The 23,864-nt window shown below is 43.2% G+C and overlaps 1 long non-coding RNA gene across 5 annotated transcripts in view; it reads right to left on the bottom strand.

Annotated features, from left to right (window-relative positions):
* The window catches only part of LOC114284473 (uncharacterized), a 36,384-nt gene extending 12,520 nt beyond the window's left edge, over window positions 1-23,864 (bottom strand). For all 5 annotated transcript variants that reach the window (XR_014356138.1, XR_014356139.1, XR_014356136.1 and 2 more), the window contains exons 1-4: window positions 23,403-23,864; window positions 22,202-23,203; window positions 22,058-22,105; window positions 21,626-21,674 (exon numbers count right to left, since the gene is read on the bottom strand). This is a non-coding gene — a long non-coding RNA (uncharacterized LOC114284473). The remainder of the gene's footprint in view (window positions 1-21,625; window positions 21,675-22,057; window positions 22,106-22,201; window positions 23,204-23,402) is intronic.

The raw sequence follows: 23,864 nt of genomic DNA, 5'->3' as shown, positions 1-23,864 counted from the left end.
TGGATGCATCTATCGCACCTTCTCTCATCTGGCAATATGAAGAAGGCTTTTTATCTAGCAGTTCCGGGTCAGGTAGTGAGCCGGAATCTGATTCTACCGAATCTTCTGCGTCGGAATCAGATTCCAGCTCGACTGAGTCTGAGTCCGGTATTCCTGGGGGTGATAACCCGGATACCACAGTCCTGTCTAGGTCGTCTTTTTCATTTTCTTTTGAGTCTGTTGTAACAGAGGAATCTGACGGCTTGGAAGTATTTAATGAGAATGATGTGGATGTGGTTTCCGAGTATTTTTCTGTGCCTTTGATTTATTGCTTAAATCAGGATTTTCAAAACTTTGATGAAAACAGCGAGGAAGAAATTCCCCCAGTTTTGCAACGATTAATTGATCAAGAGCAAGAAAGATTTGTTAAACCATTAATGGATGAAATCACTACTGTGAATGTTGGTACTGAGAAGGACCCGCGGCTGGTCCAGGTCGGGTCCACGTTGTCTTCAGAGGAGCGCGAGCGCTTAGTCGCTTTATTAAAAGATTTTAAAGATGTTTTCGCGTGGTCCTATGAAGACATGCCTGGAATCGATCCTGAGATTGTACAGCACCGGATCCCTCTTGATCCAGAGGCCCGCCCTGTCAAACAGAAACTCAGAAGGATTCGCCCGGACTGGGCCCTCAAGATTAAGGAAGAGGTCACCAAACAAATTGACGCAGGGTTCCTGTTGGTGTCTGAATATCCAACTTGGTTGGCCAACATAGTCCCGGTGCCAAAGAAGGACGGCAGAATTCGGGTCTGTGTAGACTTCAGGGATTTGAACAAGGCCAGTCCGAAGGACGACTTCCCCTTGCCGCACATCGATGAATTGGTGGATTTCACGGCAGGACACGCCTTGCTTTCGTTTATGGATGGTTTCTCAGGCTATAACCAGATAGTAATGGCACCCGAAGACCGAGAGAAAACTGCGTTCACTACCCCGTGGGGGACATATTGTTATCGAGTGATGCCATTCGGTTTGAAAAATGCCGGAGCTACGTATCAACGGGCAGCAACTACAATATTACATGATATGATCCATAAGGAGGTCGAAGTGTACGTGGACGACATGATTGTCAAGTCCAAAGATAGAGAGGGCCACTACACCGCCTTACAAAAATTCTTTCAAAGGATCAAAGAGTTTCGGCTGCGACTGAATCCCCAGAAATGCACGTTTGGTGTTACAGCAGGGAAGATGTTAGGGTTTCTGATCACACAAAGGGGCATCGAGGTCGACCCTTCCAAAATCAAGGCCATCTTAGAAATGCCACCACCAAGGACTGAAAAGGAGGTGCGAGGCTTTCTAGGTAAAGTGCAATTCATAAGGCGGTTTATTTCTAAACTAACCTTGACTTGTGAACCACTTTTTGGTCTCCTGAAGAAAGGAAAGAAATTCCAATGGGACGGCCGATGTCAAGCAGCTTTTGAGCAGATCAAAGAGTACCTACAGAACCCACCCGTGTTGTCACCGCCAGAGCCGGGGAGACCGTTGATACTATACCTTTCAGTAACTGAGACCACCATGGGTTGCATGCTTGCGCAGGAATCAGAAGACAAAGTAGAAAGAGCCATCTACTATCTGAGCAAAAAGATGTTGGATTACGAGATCCGCTATACACCGCTAGAGAAGGCTTGTTTGGCCTTGGTATGGGCAACCAGGAAGCTGCGGCACTACCTGTTAGCCCACTCTGTAATGTTGGTTTCGCGTTTGGATCCCATCAAATATCTTTTCGAGAAACCAGCACTTACAGGTAGGCTAGCTCGTTGGTTGCTGTTGCTCTCCGAATTTGATTTGAAGTATGTGACGCGCAAGTCAGTAAAAGGCAGAGCGGTAGCGGAGTTCCTTGCCGACCACCCGGTTGAGGGGGATGAAGCGGTTGAGTATCTATTCCCAGATGAAGCCATTCTGCACGTCGAAGATGAAACTTGGACAATGTACTTTGACGGAGCGTCAAACCAGTATGGGTATGGGATAGGGGTGTTGCTGATAGCGCCTGATGATTCCCGTATTCCTTTAGCATTCAAGCTCCGGTTCAAAGTTTCCAACAATGAAGCAGAGTATGAGGCATGTATTGCTGGCCTAGAAGCAGCCCTAGAACTAGGGGCGAGACGAGTGGACGTCATTGGGGACTCGAACCTCGTTGTGTCTCAAGCAAAAGGAGATTGGAAGGTCAAAGAGGAAAGGATGATAACCTACCACCAAACCTTGGATTTGTTAATTCCTCGGTTTGAGAAGCTAAATTTCACCCACCTCGTAAGAGAGAACAACAGGTTTGCAGATTCATTAGCAACTCTATCTTCTATGATAGACATCCCGTCCGGAGTCCGGATGCGTCCAGTCATTATTGATCAGAAGTTTGCGCCAGCGTACGAGTCGATTTCCGCCATAGAAGAGGTTCAAGACGGCAACCCCTGGTACTACGACATCTGGAACTTCTTGGAAAAGGAGATATATCCGCTAGGGGCAAATGCCAAGGATAAGAGGGCTGTCAGAAGAATGGCTGCTCAGTTCGTTATCTGCGGGGGAAAGCTGTACAAAAGGGGTCATCTGGGAATGCATAAGCTCTGCGTAGAAGCTGAAGAGTCAAAACGCCTGATGGAAGCCATCCATGGGGGGGAGTGCGGTGCACACATGAATGGAGTAATGCTGGCCAGAAAGATCCTCAGACAGGGCTACTACTGGTCAACCATGGAGGAGGATTGCATTGGTTTTGTTCGGCGATGCCACAAATGTCAAATTCATGCAAATCGCATGAACATCCCACCGTCAAAACTATACAACATGACTTCGCCGTGGCCTTTTTCAGTCTGGGGAATTGATGTGATCGGAGCTGTTACCCCGAAGGGGTCCAACGGGCATGAGTTTATCCTAGTAGCGATAGATTATTTCACAAAGTGGGTCGAGGCCCAATCATACGCAGTGTTGAAGGCGTCGCATGTCGCAAAGTTCATCAGGAACAACATCATCTGTCGCTACGGGGTGCCAAACGAAATAATTTCAGACAATGGTTCCCACTTCAAGAAAGAAGTGATAGACTTGTTGGAGAAATACAATGTGGCTTTCCATAAGTCCTCTACATACAGGCCGCAGACCAACGGAGCGGTTGAGGCCGCCAACAAGAATATCAAGCATATACTACAGAAGATGGTGGAAACCTATCGAGATTGGCCAGACAAGCTGCCATTTGCTCTGTGGGGCTACAGGACTTCAATCAGAACTTCTACTGGAGCAACTCCATATTCATTGGTCTATGGAATGGAGGCTGTTCTACCCATTGAAATTGAGGTCCCATCATTACGAGTATTGGCTGAATGCCAAATAGCCGAAGCAGATTGGCAGCAAAGCAGATTCGAAGAACTCATGCTTTTTGATGAAAGAAGACTGAAAGCACTGTACCACATCCAAGGCTATCAACGCAGAATTGCCCGGGCTTTCAACAAGAAGGTTAAGTCCAGGAATCTGAAAGAGGGAGATTTGGTACTCAAAGACAACCGAGCTCCCATCCACGACCCAAGGGGCAAGTTCAAACCCAATTGGACTGGTCCTTATATCATCAAAGCTATCTGGTCAGGTGGGGCTGTGGTTCTGATGGATCTAGATGGCTTGGAGTTCTCACAACCGATCAATATGGACAAGTTGAAGAAATACTATCCTTGAGAGGCTCGCTAGGCCGAAAACCCGAAAGGGCGACCTAGGCAAGATTCAGGGCACAAAAAAATTAGAAAACATAAAAACTGAGCTCGCAAGGTTGAAAACCCGCAAAGGGCGGCCTTGGCAAAAGTTAGAGCGCAAAAGGAGAGTGAAAATACTCGAGCGAACCTAAGCCTGAACTACGTAAGACTTGATTCCCATCTTTGGGATACGTAGGCAGCTTCGTCCTGAAGTTCAGTCATAAACTTTTCCCCGATCAACTCTGTCCATATTAATCATCTCAGTCATCTTTATCCATCAGCATTTATCATGATCTCTGGTACAGTGCTGTTCAAACTAGGGGCAACTTTCCGTTGCCATGACGGTGCAAAGTTACTCAGACAAGGGGCAACTTTCCGTTGCTTTGGAGTGCCGCATTGTTCTTCAAACTAGGGGCAACTTTCCGTTGCCATGACGGTGCAAAGTTACTCAGACAAGGGGCAACTTTCCGTTGCTTTGGAGTGCCGCATTGTTCTTCAAACTAGGGGGCAACTTTCCAGTTGCAGGGATCTGGGGTTGTGCATTTCAGTGACAGATTTTCGGCGTGTCCAATTCTGATCCACATCGAAAATAGTTTTGAAAAGTTTTAATAAAAGTTGACTTTGTTCAAATCAATCTTTTCACGACTAAGACCATTTTTGGACCAAAAGTGGAAAATTTTCAGTACCATAACTTTCAATTTCATTGATTTCAAAATGGAGTTCTCCTGCTCTTGCATTACAATCGAGGTTGCTTTTTAGTACAATCATAAAGAAAACTTGAAAATACTAATAAGCAATAAATTTGGGGCATAGTTGAATCAAGTATCTCTGTGTCCCACTCCAGAGTTGGACGGGATATCTGATGCCAAGCTGGGCCCAACTTGTACCTCCTTTTTTGAGCCAATCCACATATTCATCTAACAAAGCGCAACTGAAGGTTGAAACAGGGGCCAGAAACTCTCTAGTCCTCCATGCCGTGGCATATCTCTGGCCGGCCAGCTCCCATGGATGACTGGCAATGTTACAGTGTGTCCCCTCGGCCTTGTCTTGCTCTTCGAAGGAGAACTCCAAGCATTACCATACAACAGGAGAGCCGAAGGCCTTCATTTCAGACGCGTTCCGATGCCCAGATCGTCAGAAGTACACCTTTTGTTTTTGAGCTTTTTGCTTATCGAGTTGTTGTACTTTGTTTATCGAGTTGTTTGTCGAGCGGACGTGTTTTGTGTTTTGAGTCCTTGCTCTCTGTTTAAGCAAATTTTGTTAAAGTCTTGTTTGTTTGCATTGTTGCTTTTTGCTTATCGAGTTGTAAACTTGCTAAAGATTCTGTTATATCTTAGTAAGTTGGGTTGTTTAGTTTGTTGCGTCGGTTCACTACCTGATTTGGTGATTACAATGCGCATTACCATTCAAATTCTTTTCTTGTGCAAAACAAATTGATGCGATACGATACTAAAAGTTCAAAATACAAACACCTTTTCAAAAGCTATTTCATTTCATCATGCTTTACAACGAACAAAAGGTACAGGTTTTACAAAAACAAAACTGCCTAACAATGTGCAAAGTGCTACAAACTACTAGTAAAAAGAAAAATAAAGCATGGAAATAACAACATCAAAATCCTCGGGAACGGGAACGAGAAGCCCGCCTGGTCCTCTTTTGTGGAACAACCTCCACACCATCATCAGAGTCGGAGCTGTCGTCCTCAGGATCCTCCTCAGCCTCGCCTCTGTTCCCCGAGCCAAAACCGGAGCCTCCCTCCTCGACAGATGTCTCGAACTGACGGTCGGTAGCCTCCTCCTCCTCCTCCTCATCAGACTCCACCTCCACAACATGAGCCCTGCGTCTGCGGACAGGTCCCCCTCGAGCTCCTCGAAATGGCCTAGATGGCCCGGCTCCTCGGGAAGGCCGAGATGACCCCTCCCCCTGATAAGGCCCGGATGGCCCAGCTCCCTGATAAGGCCCAGATGGCCCAGCTCCCCAATGAGGCCCAGGTGGCCTGATCTGTGGCTGACCGGACCATGAAGGCATCTGAAAACAAAGAGTTCAATTCAAATACATCAGTCCGAATATATACATCAGATGCAGATACAAGCAAAAGCTACATAAAGTGGGTGCATGTAAATACAGTGTACAAGTGAGGTGTGTGTCAGATGTGCTCTACACAAGTAGTCTATCGATGCAGTAGAAATCAGCATGTCATCAGAAGTATGATCGATGCCAAAAACTGAAGGGTACCTGAATGCCCGCAACAGACAACTGTGCCTCCCTGCGTAGGACCATGCCCTCGAGTGTGGCCACCAGCTCAACCATCTCCTCCATGTACCCTCGCGATGGCTGCAAAAATGAGTTCATACTCATCAGTGAACAAATGAGTATCTAAACATCTGAAATGATGAATGACGAAAGTGGAGCATACCGGCGGTGAGTCCGGATCAATGGCATATCGATCACTGGGCATCCGAGGCTCTAGTGGAACTGGAATCGGAGAGCTAGTCCCATACTGCCACGCCATCAACTCAGTAGGCATATCTGGCCATCCCAGATGAGGATGAATCGACGGGTTCGGAGGAAACGGTCTACTCCCACCTCTAGATGCGCCAGCCCTGCTAGAAGAAGGGATGTCTGTAGCCCGAGCCTGAGCCTGATCCGAGGATGACATACCGGCAGGTCTCATCATCGGAATACGAGCCTCTGTCAATGGAGGCATCAAATATATGTGACGATAGGTGGCGTAGTCCCCCTCCGCAACATATAACAAAGCATCGCTGCCTAGCATGGCGCCGACTACCTCTGAGTAAGAGAGCCCGTCAGCGGTCCGCATACTAGCCGGAGGTACCGCGGGAACATCCTAGGAAAGATACCCCCGTACCTGGCACAGAAAGCGCTCCCCCAGGAACCAGACTCTGCCGACTGGCCCTTCGAGCAGGACCCTATACCGGGAGATGCCTGAGGCTCCGGTATACTGAAGTAAGAGATCATCACCCAGAGGTGCCCAAGGCTGCCAAGTAATCTGCGGATGATAAATGTATAAACCAATCAGAAAACGAGAATATACAGAGCAAATCAAAGATGAAAATGAAAAGAACTGAAAGTTCTGAAATACCTCTGAGTGTCGCACAGTGTCGAAGTACTGTCGCAGGCGAACCAGGGTCTCTCGAGGCCTCGCCCGGTGCGGGCCCTCAAAAATCAATGAATATGGGGTCACGGGAATCCCCACCACCTCCAGCACTGGGGCTAACGATGGGAAATATACATAAGCCCATAACTGAGAAGAGCAGTGCAGAATGTAAATACGAAATGCTGAGAGCAAAATGCAGACTGTAAAAGTACGATGTGTGTGCAATGTACAAGTAATGAAAAGCAGAAATGTAAATCGAGGGGACAGAAAGTACCTCCCAAGCTCTCCAGTAGCCGCCAAGCAAATCGCCCCGCCCGCGGGAGGTCGCGCTCATGTAAAAGTAGAGGGTGGCCAGGCCAGCGCCACCCCAATCATATCTACTGACCTGTGATAGGTCAACCAGAGCGCTCAACAGGTATAACCCAATGGTGTTCCCTCTGTCGGCAAACAGAGTAGTCCCGAAGAGGAACATCAGGAAGCCACGAGCATACTGCTCTGTCTCCTCAGGAGTCTCGGGCATCATCTCAGCCCGCCGAAAATGGGAGGAAAACCAAGTATAGCGGACTCTCCCAGAGACCCTGTCAACAGGTGGGCGAGCCCCCAACAAATACATCCAGGCGGCCTCCCACTCGCCCATATCCTCATCGTATGGGATGGCCCAACCTCCGACATCAAGGCCGGTCAATACAGCAAAATCAAAAGGGGTCATAGTCATGTCCCCGGTAGCAGAGAAATGAAAGGAATTAGTGGTGTCCCACCATCTCTCTACCAAAGCTGCCATCAAGGTCCTCCGGGCAGGACAACGTGACAACCCGGTGCAGAAGGGCCCAAACCCCGCCAAATCTACCAAATCCCTGACGCCCTCCGGGAGCTCAGCATACCAATCCCGCGCCATGGTAGAACCATATCCTCGCACACTGCGGGAGCCACCCTGCATTCAGAATGAATACATGTGTCAGTATAAAATGAATGGGCTGTGTGCCGATGAGATGAATGAGTTGTGTGCCAACAGAAATTTGGGCTATGTGCCAATAAAACAAATGGGCTGCGTGTTCAACTTTCAGTTAAATTGTGGGCTGCGTGTTCACTATCTACCTGGGCTGCGTGTTCAGAGAATTTGAATTTTGGGCTGCGTGTTCAACTTTCAGTTAAATTGTGGGCTGCATGTTCACTATCTACCTGGGCTGCGTGTTCAGAGAATTTGAATTTTGGGCTGCGTGTTCAACTTTCAGTTAAATTGTGGGCTGCGTGTTCACTATCTACCTGGGCTGCGTGTTCAGAGAATTTGAATTTTGGGCTGCGTGTTCAACTTTCAGTTAAATTGTGGGCTGCGTGTTCACTATCTACCTGGGCTGCGTGTTCAGAGAATTTGAATTTTGGGCTGCGTGTTCAACTTTCAGTTAAATTGTGGGCTGCGTGTTCACTATCTACCTGGGCTGCGTGTTCAGAGAATTTGAATTTTGGGCTGCGTGTTCAACTTTCAGTTAAATTGTGGGCTGCGTGTTCACTATCTACCTGGGCTGCGTGTTCAGAGAATTTGAATTTTGGGCTGCGTGTTCAACTTTCAGTTAAATTGTGGGCTGCGTGTTCACTATCTACCTGGGCTGCGTGTTCAGAGAATTTGAATTTTGGGCTGCGTGTTCAACTTTCAGTTAAATTGTGGGCTGCGTGTTCACTATCTACCTGGGCTGCGTGTTCAGAGAATTTGAATTTTGGGCTGCGTGTTCAACTTTCAGTTAAATTGTGGGCTGCGTGTTCACTATCTACCTGGGCTGCGTGTTCAGAGAATTTGAATTTTGGGCTGCGTGTTCAACTTTCAGTTAAATTGTGGGCTGCGTGTTCACTATCTACCTGGGCTGCGTGTTCAGAGAATTTGAATTTTGGGCTGCGTGTTCAACTTTCAGTTAAATTGTGGGCTGCGTGTTCACTATCTACCTGGGCTGCGTGTTCAGAGAATTTGAATTTTGGGCTGCGTGTTCAACTTTCAGTTAAATTGTGGGCTGCGTGTTCACTATCTACCTGGGCTGCGTGTTCAGAGAATTTGAATTTTGGGCTGCGTGTTCAACTTTCAGTTAAATTGTGGGCTGCGTGTTCACTATCTACCTGGGCTGCGTGTTCAGAGAATTTGAATTTTGGGCTGCGTGTTCAACTTTCAGTTAAATTGTGGGCTGTGTGTTCACTATCTACCTGGGCTGCGTGTTCAGAGAATTTGAATTTTGGGCTGCGTGTTCAACTTTCAGTTAAATTGTGGGCTGCGTGTTCACTATCTACCTGGGCTGCGTGTTCAGAGAATTTGAATTTTGGGCTGCGTGTTCAACTTTCAGTTAAATTGTGGGCTGCGTGTTCACTATCTACCTGGGCTGCGTGTTCAGAGAATTTGAATTTTGGGCTGCGTGTTCAACTTTCAGTTAAATTGTGGGCTGCGTGTTCACTATCTACCTGGGCTGCGTGTTCAGAGAATTTGAATTTTGGGCTGCGTGTTCAACTTTCAGTTAAATTGTGGGCTGCGTGTTCACTATCTACCTGGGCTGCGTGTTCAGAGAATTTGAATTTTGGGCTGCGTGTTCAACTTTCAGTTAAATTGTGGGCTGCGTGTTCACTATCTACCTGGGTTGCGTGTTCAGAGAATTTGAATTTTGGGCTGCGTGTTCAATTTTCGGTTTATTTGTGGGCTGCGTGTTCACTATCTACCTGGGCTGCGTGTTCAGAGAATTTGAATTTTGGGCTGCGTGTTCAATTTTCGGTTTAATTTGTGGGCTGCGTGTTCACTATCTATCTGGGCTGCGTGTTCAGAAAATTTAAAGTGTGGGCTGTGTGTTCACTTTCGAATTCGGGCTGTGTGTTCGACAAATCAGTGTTTGAGCCGTGTATTCTAAAGTGTGGGCTGTGTGTTCGCAATTAACTAATGAGCCGAGTGTTCAGAAATTTCAAGTGTTGAAACTACATGTTCAAAGATGTAAGGAAAGTACTATGTCACAAGCTAATTGTTTAAACATGGCAAGGACGCAAAATGTAAAATACAGAAGATGAGGTAAATACCTCTCGAGCCTCATGAGAGAGATGCTGCTCTGGCTCTCTGAGAAGCAGGTCCGCAGGTGCTCTCTCGTCGAAACTGGTAAAATGACGGAAAACGGCACGTGGAAGAACGTGTACTGGTGGACGATACCTCCCGGGAATAAAAGGGCGAGTCCTCGGAGGTAGGGTCATGGGATCGAAGTCATCACCGGCACCTGAAAAGCCTCCACCGTGGGGAGAATTGCCCGCCATGTTCAAGAATCTGCAAAAGGGAAGCAAAAATGAGCAAAATGCGCAAAAATTGGAAAAGTCAATAAAAGTCAATTCTCGAAAATTGGAAAAGTCAACAAAAGTCAACTCCCGAGAAAATATTCTAAATATTAAGATGAACTTACCTCAAGTGTTGAAAATGCAAAAAGAAGCTCCGAAGCCGGAATTTAATCGCTCCAAAGTGTTTAAAACTAAGTGTTTTTACAAAAACAATTTGCGCGAGGCGTTGGAAAACGCGCGTAAAACTCAAAACTGGAGAGAAAAGCGTTGAAAGAGGCAAGGAATGAAATGGGGTTCGGCTGCTATTTATAGGCTTCAAGCCTTGGATGAAATGCATGCAAAAAGGAGGCAAAAAGACGAAAATGTCCCTGGGAAAAGGGCACGGCCGGCCGGCCTCTAAAAATAGCTGGCCAGCCATCTGCTTTTTGCAGAAATGGCCGGCCAGCCATTAACTTTTTTAGAAAACGGTTGGACACCCCCCCTTGGGAAGATAAACGGCCGGCCATGCTCCCCACATACTCACCTAGCTCTCTGCAAATTTTGAGGAAGATCGGAGTTCCCGGGACCTGAAAAAGTTCAAGAAACGTACACTTCCGGCCGCAAAATTGCTCCGTCCGGACTTCGGTTTCAAGTTCTGATGTGTGTCTCATCGTCATCCATTGAAATCAACGTGTATCTTTTTTTTGAATGGGTTATAACCTTTCAGAGAAGTGGATCAGAGGTCGTGATCAAGTTACTTTCGCCGAAACACGCGTTTCCGTACTCGTTGTTTCATGACAAATGAACACCCTGTTTCATGCTCGTTTTGTACTATCTTGCATCCTCATAGACATACTCGCATTGTCATGTACATTTCTCGATATTTGTATACCTCTGTGTTTGAGCATGCGTCGTCACACATATCTCATTCTTGCATTACGATGCATCCACTCACCAACGCTGCGTGTGTCAAACTTTCGAAATCACATTGAATATATGCTGTTAGCATATTGTGCTTGTTGCAATTTCTCTCTCTTGCAGGCACGATATTGTATGTACGGTTCAATTGAGGTTGGTGCGACCAGACGAATCACACAGGTATTGTATCTTCTCCGTGTGAGACATCGCGGGGATTGAATAATCCCCCGCGTTCTTAACTGCATGAAATGTAGTTGTCGCTTTGCATTCTTGCTTAAAATTGTTGCATCTATTTGCGAATACTTGCCTCATTACAGCTAGCTGCATTTGCACGATCATCGGGCTACCTTCGGCTTCTTGCATATCATTTGCATTTTGCCCCCTGCCTGCGGGCATGCCTGCGGGCACATCTTTTTCTATCTTGTATGTTTGTCTGAGTCTTCGGCCTTGTCAAAAATGGGTCGTCTCTAGGCTTTGACATTCACTCCCGTCACTTGTGACTTCCGAGTTCTGTCAAAGAGGGGCAACTGTAGACACCCCATTTTTGACCGACCTTAAGACTCAGACGTCACCGATTAAGCGCTTGGTGATGTTGCATAATGTGCTTGTTCAGAAGTTTCAGAGTCGCGGCTGTGAGCCCTGCCTCCGGACTTCCAAACCCTTTTCTGTGCCTTGTCTCGGTTTGCGAGCCAGACTCGGTTTTCTCCGTTTCTTTTCCTGAGGGGAGGGAGAGGTCCCGTAGACCATCTCTCAATGTCCGTAGGCTACATTTGGTGGCCGTAGGCCATTTTGCCCATTTCGGAGTCCGGTTCCTGGTTTTCGGAGCCGTCAGGCCGTGTGCCTCGGTTCGGGACCACCTAACCATCTCCGTTTGCTTTGATTTTTGGCATACATCCTATTTCATCCATTTTGAGGGACACTGAGGGCTGAGAAACCCACTTCGAGGTCAAATACAATTTTCGGTGCTTAACATCCCATTTCCGGGACCTCGAAATGCGTGTTTTGGCCCCGGAACATTCGTTTTGCAATGGTTTTCGTCCATTTTTGGCAGGTACCTCTGTTTCATCACAGGGAAGGTCACTGAAGGGTGGGAGGCCAGCAATTGTTGCAGCAACCAGTTATCTCTCCTCCGGAGCCTCCCGGCGCCCGTTTTTCCAACTTCCGGGCTAATGTTGAATACCTTAGAGCCAGCGTTGCCAACTTTCAACCACATATCTGTGATCTACATATCTGAGAGGCCCCTAAAAGTTCATGGCCGGCCATTAAGGTCACCTGACCCTTTTGACCCCTTTCTTCCGGGCTAATGTTGAACCCCTTGGACCCTTTTTCTGGAACTTTCAACCACATATCTGTGATCTACACATCTGAGAGGCCCCTAAAAGTTCATGGCCGGCCATTAAGGTCACTTGACCCTTTTGAACCCCTCTTTCCGAGCCACTGTTGAACCCCTTGGGCCCACTTTCTTGGAATTTCAATTACATGGTTGTGTTGTACACACAAAGGCCTACCTCCCCAATACCTGGCCGGCCAGAAAAGATGGTTGACCCTTTTGACCCCTAGCCGGCCGGCTAGGGGGTGTGGCCGGCCGGCCACCTCCGGCCAAAGTGAGCGGCCGGCCGTGCTCTCCTCACTGTGCCCCTTCCAGCTGTGAGGCAATATCCCCCAGATATTTTCTGTATCCGGGGGATATTTTGGGAGAGAGTTTTCCTCTCCATTTGACCCCCCTTTTACACCCCCTTTCTTGACCTTATAACCAGCTGAGGACCTTCTTCTAGGGGGTTAGAAAATTTGATCTTAAGAACTCCATAGCCAACTCCATCTTCATCTTCTTCAATTCTTCAAAAACCCTAAGTCCATTAACCTCCATTCCTTCTATACCACCAAACTCTACCACCACTATCTCATTTCCAGCAGCTAGGAAGGGTTCTTGAAGGCCAAAGGAGCAGCAAATCCATCCAAGAAGCAACCAAAGTCTAGATCTTCAAGGGTAAGTTCCACTTTGATCCTTTTGACCCTTTCCTTTGATCTATTTCTAAGCCTCATTTCTTTTTGGTTTCAAGCTTCGGTCCTAACTGAAAAGGACCATATTTTGAGCTCATCATCACTTCTCATTAAGGGCTCAACCTTGTTTGAGCTCTCCATAATATACTTGCTTCATTGACCATGTTGTATGTCATGATTTTGTATGCCTTTTTTTGACCTATGAGCAATTTATTTTCGAGCATGTTGTAAACTGATATGAGGCATATTTTGAGCCCCTCTTCAACATTGGAGAAGGGCTCAACATTGTTTGGTGTTTCCATATGTCACTTGTAGTTATATCCCCTATTTAGCCCCATTTTTGCATAAATTAATAGCTCTCTTTGCTTCTGTTTTTGGACCTTGGTCCGAACTGAAAGAGGTCTTATTTTGGCCTATACTTCATGTTTCATTCACACTTTTTTTCTGTTTGGTGATTAGTTTATACACTTCATGTTTTAGCACCTTTTGAGCCTTATTTTGCATCATATTTTTAGCGTACTTGTATACTGATTTTGAGGCTGCCATATACTGTAAATGTTCATATTTTTGGTCCATCTTCAGTGTTGTAGAAGGAAATTTTTCAGTTTGAGTTTTGCTTACACCACTTGCTTCTTTACCCCTCTTTTGGCCCCCATTCTTGCATGCTATGCTTCCCTTACCTATGCTTGCTGTTTGGCCATGTTCATAACTGCGAAAGTGCATCTTTTGGGACTGTCTAGCTTCTGTCTTTGCATTGCATGTCCATGTTGTGCATATTTAGTATGGCTATAGGCCATTTCGGATGCCTAATGTTGCATTTCGGGTCATTTCCTTACATTTCATGTCATTTCACTTCATTTCGGGACTGTTTTCCCCCATATTTTGTTGCTGAAATTCCATTAGCATGCTTACATATCATTTTCCATGTCATTTGCATTGCGTATGCATTGCCTCGGTTTGCGTGCCCGCGTGCACGCATTTCGAGGCACTTCATTTTCTGCCATCGGCATCCGATGTGAGTGTGGCTGAGGCTCACTTGTGTTGGTATAAGCCCATTTGTCATTTTCCATGTCATTTGCATTGCGTATGCATTGCCTCGGTTTGCGTGCCCGCGTGCACGCATTTCGAGGCACTTCATTTTCTGCCATCGGCATCCGATGTGAGTGTGGCTGAGGCTCACTTGTGTTGGTATAAGCCCATTTGTCATTTTCCATGTCATTTGCATTGCGTATGCATTGCCTCGGTTTGCGTGCCCGTGTGCACGCATTTCGAGGCACTTCATTTTCTGCCATCGGCATCCGATGTGAGTGTTGCTGAGGCTCACTTGTGTTGGTATAAGCCCATTTGTCATTTTCCATGTCATTTGCATTGCGTATGCATTGCCACGGTTTGCGTGCCCGCGTGCACGCATTTCGAGGCACTTCATTTTCTGCCATCGGCATCCGATGTGAGTGTGGCTGAGGCTCACTTGTGTTGGTATAAGCCCATTTGTCATTTTCCATGTCATTTGCATTGCGTATGCATTGCCTCGATTTGCGTGCCTGTGTGCACGTACTTCGAGGCATCTCATTTTCATTGCATTTATCATCGCCTCGATTTGCGTGCCCGTGTGCACGTACTTCGAGGCATCTCATTTTCATTGCATTTATCATCGCCTCGATTTGCGTACCCGTGTGCACGTACTTCGAGGCATCTCCTTTTCATTGCATTTATCATCGCCTCGATTTGCGTGCCCGTGTGCACGTACTTCGAGGCATCTCATTTTCATTGCATTTATCATCGCCTCGATTTGCGTGCCCGTGTGCACGTACTTCGAGGCATCTCGTTTTCATTGCATTTATCATCGCCTCGATTTGCGTGCCCGTATGCACGTACTTCGAGGCATCTCATTTTCATTGTATCTGCCATCGCCTCGGTTTGCGTGCCCGTGTGCATGCATTTCGAGGCACCTCATTTTTAGCACTGTGTATGTTAGGATCACATCTTAGTTACATTTCATGCATATCATGCATATTGCATCGTGTCCGGGATAGGAGTTAGTCCGGGCACGGGAATCGAGGTACATTTCGTACTCCGAGTGACGGAATGTGTCTCAATTCCCCAGTCACCGACACTCCGGATTATCCATGATGGAGTTAGGTTTTAGCTGTAGTTTCATGTGCATTCATCCTATATTGAGTGGTGCATTTCGATTCCTCGGCCATCATGCCTCGGTATGTGTGATTGGTGGCACGAGGATCGAGACATGCATATATTTGTGCAAATACATTGCTATGCCCCTTTCCTGCTCTCTGTTGCAGCAAAACCAGGAATCAGTAACTTTTCGGGACTTGGCGCGCATTTCAAGAACGGGTGTAAACAGAGGCTAATTGGGGCATTCCGGTGGATTTCCGCGCAAGACAATCCGGACATGCATCATCCATCAGAAGCAAGGCAGTCCCTGGCTTGCACGCCAGTTTATTTGCTTTCTAGTTAATTCATTAATTAGAATTCTGTAATATTCTTTTATTCGGGACTGTAATATTCGGACTGTATATTTATTCGGACCCTCCGAGCGAGGGCACAACTGTAATAAGTGTGGGTGAGTGTGATGTATGTCTTCCAACCCCACGTCTTTCTCCCTTTTATTTATCCGCTTTTGATGGTTAGATTAGGGCATATTTTAATTAGCATACAGTATGACAGCATGTTTACATCATTCATCTATATTGCATGCATCGGGCTCGGCGCATCATACTAACTGCATTGTACTTTCAATACCAAGTTGAATACATGTTAGTTGTAGCATTTCATATGCCATCTTAGAATAGCCGAGCCTACTATAGTTGCATTTTGCATGTGTTGCATTAGGCATTTTTGTATACTTAGGATCATGCATGATTTCTAATGTAGTTTCTGTTTTTGGCTTGGAGTACTCGGTAAGCTTTATGCTTTAGCATCCTTGCATGCGTGTGAGTGTCGCCATGAATAGCATGCTCACCATGAGGCTATGTGCTTATCTGATATAACTGCCTGAATGCCTGTGGGTGAAGGTTGGGTTATCTGAATTGGAATAAATCATCAAATGTTTCAAGCCTACCTGCGGGTAGCAAATCGTTTTCAAAAACAAACAAGAAGTGTTTTATTCCAATCCAGGCGACCTGGTCTATATTTATATGCTGTGCGCATCACATAGTAACCTAGGCTAATAAACCGGAATAAGAATTCACAATGTTTTCAAAAATTGATATCATGATTAGTAGAGGCCGGTCTATGACCGGGCGAGCGGGGGTGCTCACGAAGTGACCTTCCCCAATCGTACCCAAGTTCCCGAGCCGAGGCAACTTTGGTAATGACGGACACGTGGCCTTTTGGCACCGAGTCAGGGTTTCCTAAATTTCCCAAATTAAAATATTTAGGTGGCGACTCTGTATCTGGCAAAGCAGTCCATGTTTGGCACTTCTTTCAAAAAACTGTTTTCTCAAAACGATTTGCCGGATTTGGACTCTTTGGTTCAGACTTAGAACCGTGACTGACAAAAGTCGAGTCCGAGCTGTAGCGAGGTCCCCCGCGGGCTTGTTACAACCTTGGTATTACTAATACCCTTGGGGAGGGGATTCATAGTGAGGAGGTAGAGATGGTATTAGAAAAATAGTGAGGGGATTAGAAATATTTTTATTTTTTTTATTTTTTATATATTGGAAAATTTTTTTAAAATATAATTTTTAATTTTTTATATTTTTTTATTTGTTTTATTATTTTATACAAAAATAATTTAACAATTCCTCACTACTAATCCCCTCACTATCAATCCCCTCACTACTAATCCCCTCACTATCAATCCCCTCACTAACAATCCCCTCATTATTAATCCCCTCACTATCAATCCCCTCCATTCTATCTCTGAAAACAAACGACCCTCACTAACAATCCCCTCACTATTAATCCCCTCACTATCAATCCTCTCCATTCCATCTCTGGAAACAAACGGGGCCTATGTGTTTAGATTTGGAATGAAAAACTGGATTAGAGGCCAAGGCTATGGCAAAAACATTGTCACACCAGAGAAGAGGGACAGTAGGAAAAACAATACAAAATTCCTGAAGCAACATGCCAAGCAAGCCAGTTCTGCAGCTGTATGAGCTAAAGATTGATATTCTGCCTCTGTGGAAGATCTAGACACGGTGGCTTGCTTTTTAGCTGACCAAGAAATGAGATTTGATCCTAAAAACACACAATATCCAGAGGTGGATTTTTTATCAACTGAATCCCTAGCCCAATTAGAATCTGAGTAAGCTTGAAGATCAAAGGAGCTGGGTGTATATGTACGGCCATGAGAGAGTGTACCCTTAACAAATCGAAGTAACCTTTTGACACCAGCATAATGACCAACAGTGGGGTTATGCATATGTTGGCAAAGCTGATTTACTACATAGGACAGATCAGGCCTTGTAATGGTCTAATACTGTAATGCTCCAACTATACTCCTATAGACAGAGGGATTATCAAAAGGCAATTCTGAATTAGGAGACAAACCAGGTTTGACTGAGATATGAGACGGGTAGGGTTTGCATTCCAACATACCAGCTTTAGTAAGTATGTCCTGAGCATATTTCTTTTGTGAAAGAACAATAGTAGAACCTGATGTATGAACTAATATGTCAAGGAAGTAGGAAATGGGGCCTAGCTCTTTCATGGAAAATGCTTGATGCATTTTAGTAACAAGATCCTGAATGTGAACACTATCACTGCCAGTGACCAAGATGTCATCAACATACACTAGTAAGGCAATAAAGATGGACCCAGTCTATTTAATAAAGAGAGAGGAATCACATTTGTTGTTCTTGAACCCCTGAGACAACATAAATGATGAAAAAGTAGAATACCATGCCCTTGGAACTTGTTTAAGGCCATACAAGGCATTGTGAAGATGACAAACAGCTTGAGGGTGAGCAGAATGTTCAAATCCTGGTGGTTGCAACATGTAGACCTCTTCTTCAAGAACTCCATGAAGAAAAGCATCTGAAATATCTAGCTGCTTAATAGGCCATCTGTGATGAAGTGCAAGACATAACAGAATTCGAATTGTTGGTAATTTGGCAACCAAACTAAAGGTTTCCTGAAAATCAATCCCTTCCTGCTGGAGATAGCTTTTTGCTACCAACCTAGCCTTATGCCTGGTAATAGTCCCATCAGAATTTCATTTAATTTTGAACACCCATTTACAGCCTATGGCAGTCTTGCCAGGAGGAAGAGAAATCAGAGACCAAGTCTTTTGGTTTTGTAAAGCTTAAAATTCCTCCAACATTTCTTGTTTCCAAAGGGGCGAGAGCAAAGCCTCTTGATGAGTAGGAGGCTCAATATCAGAATAGGAAGGAGAGGAAATAGTTGTAACAATAGATAAGGCAACTTTAGATCTAATAACCATAGGATAACAATTAGAGGAAGAGGGAATAGAAGGAACTGAACCAGAGGAAGGAGGAATAAGTAACTGAGGTAATTGAATGGAAATAGAATGGATAGAAATAGAAGACTGCGGTGGAAGAGAACTAATAGGAACAACAGCAGAGTTGCTGAGAGGAGCAGAAACAGAAGAGCTGAGAGGAGAAGTACTGAGAGGAGCAGAACCAGATTGAAAAGAAGAAGAAGAAGAGACTAATGGTTGAGAAGGAGAGGGAGAAGCCCAAAAGAAAGACAGAAGGAAAGACAATTGAGAAGAAGAAGAAGACATGTGAGAAAACGAAAACATATGCTTATTAAACACCACATGTCTTGAAAGATAAATGGTGCCAGTTTTTGGGTCAAGACACCTATATCCTTTGGCAAAAGCATGATAGCCTAAGAAAACACACTCAACAGATTTAGGCTGTAATTTAGCAAAGGTATATGGCTTGATCCAAGGAAAACACTGGCAGCCAAACACCTTGAGAATAGAAAAATCTGGAAAATGATGAAATAAGGTTTCAAAAGGTGTTTTGTAAGCCCATTTAGAAGAAGGAAGTCTATTAATGAGATAGGTAGCACAGGCAATGACATCAAACCAGTAATGGATAAGAACAGAAGAATGATTGAGTAAAGCAATGGCAACTTCAGTGAGATGCCTATGTTTACGTTCTGCTACACCATTTTGAGGTGGCGTATAGGGACAGGAGTGTTGATGAACAATGCCTTGAGCAACAACAAATGTCTTCATTTTGTTATTAAAAAATTCTATGCCACCATCTGTTCTAAGAATCTTAAGTAATGTAGAAATTTTTTTTTTTTTTGCATAAGCTTTGAAAGCTAGAAATTTCTCATACACCTCACTTTTGTAAGCCAATGGATATAACCAGGTGAATCTACTAAAATCATCCACAAAAAGAACATAAATTTGTAACCAGAAGTGGAAGCAAAAGGCCGCCCCCAAACATCACTATGTATTAAAGCAAGAGGTTTATTAACAGTGAAATTTGACAGATGAAAAGGTAATCTATGACTCTTTGCAACACAACAATCAATACAATCTTGAAGATTGACAAAAGCATAATTTTTCAAATGTAAAAGGGGCCTAAGATGTTTAAATTTTAGAACACTAGGATGGCCTAGCCTATTATGCCATAGAGTACTAGAAAGAAAAGAAGCAGAATGCACTTGAATAGCTACAGGAGAAGAAGACTTAGAATGCACTTGAGTAGCTGCAAAAGATGAAGACTTAGAATGCACTTGAGTTGTTGCAGAAGGAGAATGAGCAATAGGTGAAGCAGTGGATGAAAAGAAATAATACAAGCCATGAAGATTAGAGCCTTTGTGAAGCACTTTCTTCGTAAACTTGTCCTGAATCACAAAATGAGTGTCATCAAAACTGATGATGCAATTGTTATATTGAGCCAGTTTTCAAACAAAGACAAGATTAGAAGATAAATCATCTGTATGAAGAACATTATTAAGCTTAAAGATATGGTAAGGAGTGGAAAGAAAACCTTTACCAGTATTTTGAATAAGAATGGTATTACCATCGCCTATAGTAATCTAATCAGATCCTTGATAGGGCTGATAACAATTGAGATGACTCAAATCATTGGTCATGTGATCTGTTGCTGTAGAATCTAAGTACCAAGGACTGGGAACAGAAGAAAATGAAGGAGACACAAACGCAGATGAAGCAGTGACAAAGGCTCTTGGTTGTTGTTGGTGATTGAGATGGTTTGATTGAGGAGGCTGAAACTGAGGATCCATGCAATGCCAACACTCTAGGGCTGAATGATTAAATCATTCACATATTTGATAGAATTGACCTTGATTGGATTTGCCTCTGCCGCGAGATGAACCAAATCTACCACCACCATATCCTCTGTAAGATCCATAACCTCTGTAATTACCTTGATTACCACCTCTATAGATACTTCCACCTCTTCCTCCTCTAGAATCAAAACGACCTCGAGACGAACCAAAATTCTGATTGGATGAATTATCAGATCCTTTAACTGTAGAAAATTCTACAGTTGGTTCTGCAGATTTCTTAAGCTTGGATTCTAAATGAAGACCCTTAGAACATAACAAAGATGAGAGATCTTCTATGGTAATGACATTTGGTCGAGTACAAATAATAGTAGAGAATGCATCATACTCAGATGGAAGGCCATTCAAAGTGATTAAGACCAAATCTTCATCATCCATGATAACAGAAGCCAGAGCTAACTGATTGACTATGACCTTGATCTTTGACAGATATTCTTTCATTGTATCAGACTTCTTGACAACACTATTCAGTTGATTCTTTAATTGATGCACATGTGATCGAGACAGAGATGTAAATTGCTTTTGCAATGAAGTCCAAACCTCAAAACAATGATGAAATTGAAGAACAGAGGAGTAGATCACAGGTGTGAGAATTGTAGTGATGCAATTTAGCAAGTGTGCATCAATCATGGTCCATTAAAGAAACTCTGGATTAGGAACTACATCACTTGTTGAATCAATGATTGCAGATGAAGGACATGTGATAGATTCATCAACATAACCAAGAAGATTGGTTGCTTTATGAATATTTGAGAGTTGTGACTGCTAGATGATGAAATTCGATCCATCAAGTTTAACTGTCACAAAGGATAAAAAGTTGGAGATTAGCAAACTCAAGTTTGAAGGAAGCAAAGAAGATAATGGTGATGGTGATGCCATGATAGAGATGTTCGTTAGATCTCAGGACTCTGATACCATAATGAATTCTCTAATCAAGTCATATTTCATTCTCAATGAATAATACTAAATACGTTTGCCATACTTATATACAATGAACCTAACCAACTCTATAACTAATCTAACAAACTCTTGTAACTAACTCTAATAGATACAAGAAAATATCCGAGCTGATGACTTAGCTAAGTTGAGCTGTGGGCTACAGGCTAAGCTTCTTTTGCGGCAGATATTTGAGCTACATGTGGAGCTGCTGTGTCTGCAGTCTAAGCTGCTTGAGCTGCTGCTACTGGCTGAGCTATGATCCTCAACACAAACCCATAACAAAATGCCATTTTGATAGAATATAAACTCATTAATAGTAAGAATACCATTAATTCAATAAAAAAATAGCCCACCAATAATACATAGAACTATTTTAGATTATACACTTAAAGTTTTTAATTACTCAAATTTTAAAAAACTCAGGTAAATACCTCCATTAATTCGAAAAATGGTTGCAGTGCGTGTAATTTGACAGGCCAACTGAAAAGAAACAAATGAAAATGAAACCAATATAAACACATATACATATTACTTCTCTAAGTCACATACTGTAATTATAAAAGCAAAAGAGAATAATTCCTAATAGTACCAGAACAAAACAAATAGACTATACTTCAACAACAAGCGCTAATTCAATATCAATTTTCAAACCACCTAGCAGTAAGAAAATTCATAATTAAAAAATTTCCCAAAATAGCAAGAGTCCCACCATCTCTTAAACATAAATCCTCCGTGAGAAAAAATTTCCCAAATCAACTTAAAACTAGCAAAAATTGCTAGAATCAACCTAAAATCACTCAAATGGAGGGAGGGAGGGTGAGAGAAAGAGAGAGAGAGAGAGAGAGAGAGAGAGAGAGTTATACCAGTTCTTTTACATCCTTCCTTTGCTGTCAAGTTTGATTATCTAAATACTAAATGAAACATACAGAGATGGGAAATTAAGTCAGACACAACTTCAATGAATATGTCATATGAAATGCTAATTGAGTCACTACAATTTTGCTTACACTACAAATCCCTTGTGGATCCATCATGCACCGGAAATTAATATAGAGAACATAAACTTAAGTCCAATGACTACAGAATAAAAAATAAAAAAAAGAAGCCAAAGGAATTGTACGAGAAGAAATTAAACGCAAGTTTAGTGCATAGAAATTAAACGAAACAGTTAGTAGGGGAAAGTATATAAGAAGCAAAGAAAGAAAAGCAGGAAATCAGAACATTATATTCCCAAACAAAGAACGGCCTGAGATGCAACCTCACAATCATTCAAACTTCCACAAAGTGATAAAACAATCTCTTTATTTTTATTTTTTATTTTATTATTATTTTTGAACGTAAGAGTTGATTCTAGTCCTCGAACAAACCAACATTACGTTGGGATCAATTTCAAATTTATAATTATAAAAATTTTGAAAAAAAATAGACATAAATCTAAACTCTTTGATTACCACATTTATAAAATAAAATAAAATTGGAAACACAACAGAGAACCATTACAGTGAACCAAATTGATCTTAAATCTTCCAAAAAGAATTTTGCTACTCTAATTTATTCTTTGTATTTGTGGAACTGATTTAATTAAATTTGCTTCTCAAAGATTATCCAACAATATGGTATAGCTATTCAATTTAAAACACTAACCAAAGCAGACAAAATTGACAAATTATTCTTCTATATACAAGTAGAAATAGAGGGATACAAACAAGACCTTACATATGAAAATAGGAATCCTTTATATATATATACATATATATATATATATATATATATATGTATATATAAACACCAAAATCCAACTCATTCCCAACAAGCAACACACATCCACAAAAATTACCCCAAGAAAATCAAAGAAAAATATCATTTTTTCCAACTATAGTAGCATTTTAGTCTAACAAGAAGATCTACAATTGTAAGTAAAAAATGGACGAAACTTAAAAATTGAAATGCTTGATCAAAAACGAAATGGTGGTGAGACTTGAGCGGTTGAACAAAGAAGGGGCTTTGATCTGCAAGATTGAAAATTATAGTTAGGGTTTAAAATTGGGAATAGAGAGAGAGAGAGAGAGAGAGAGAGAGAGAGAGAGAGAGAGATTAAAAAAAAAATCAAGGGTTGATTTCAACAAAAATCAAGGGCTGACTTCAACAAAAATCGAATTAGCAAAATAGTAGAAGAATAGAAGAAGAAAAAAGAAGAGAAGAATATACTTCAGTTGCTGTTGTCACTCGCCGATTGTTGTCACTGCCGTCGCTTTCTGATTGCCTCCGCCGGTGGAAGAACAGGTGCCGGCCTATCAAGGACATGCAGAAGACTAGGGTTAGGGTTGGGAGAGAGAGAGATGTTTGGGAAATTCTATTTCCACACACCTATTTACCTCTATGCACACACTTAATGATTTATTTTTTTATTACAGTTTTGTCCTAAAATAAAATTACTAAAGTATCCTTATCTTCTCCACCAAAACCCTAATTTCTTAATCCTAACCCTAGCTACCGCCCACCGCTATTGCCGCCGCTATTACAGCTTTGGAAATTTGAGTTCATTGCAATCTTTTGATCTCAACACTAACCAATTGAGTGGGAATTTTCCTATGATTGAATGGTGTATTTGTTTTGTTTTCTGAAAAGCATTATTTCATCATAACTACTTTGTTTATAGTGATTGTGCCT

Source organism: Camellia sinensis, chromosome 15, assembly GCF_055761805.1.
Source record: "Camellia sinensis isolate YWXY chromosome 15, ASM5576180v1, whole genome shotgun sequence".
NCBI lineage: Eukaryota > Viridiplantae > Streptophyta > Magnoliopsida > Ericales > Theaceae > Camellia > Camellia sinensis.
This window is presented reverse-complemented; position numbering and strand designations above follow the sequence as displayed.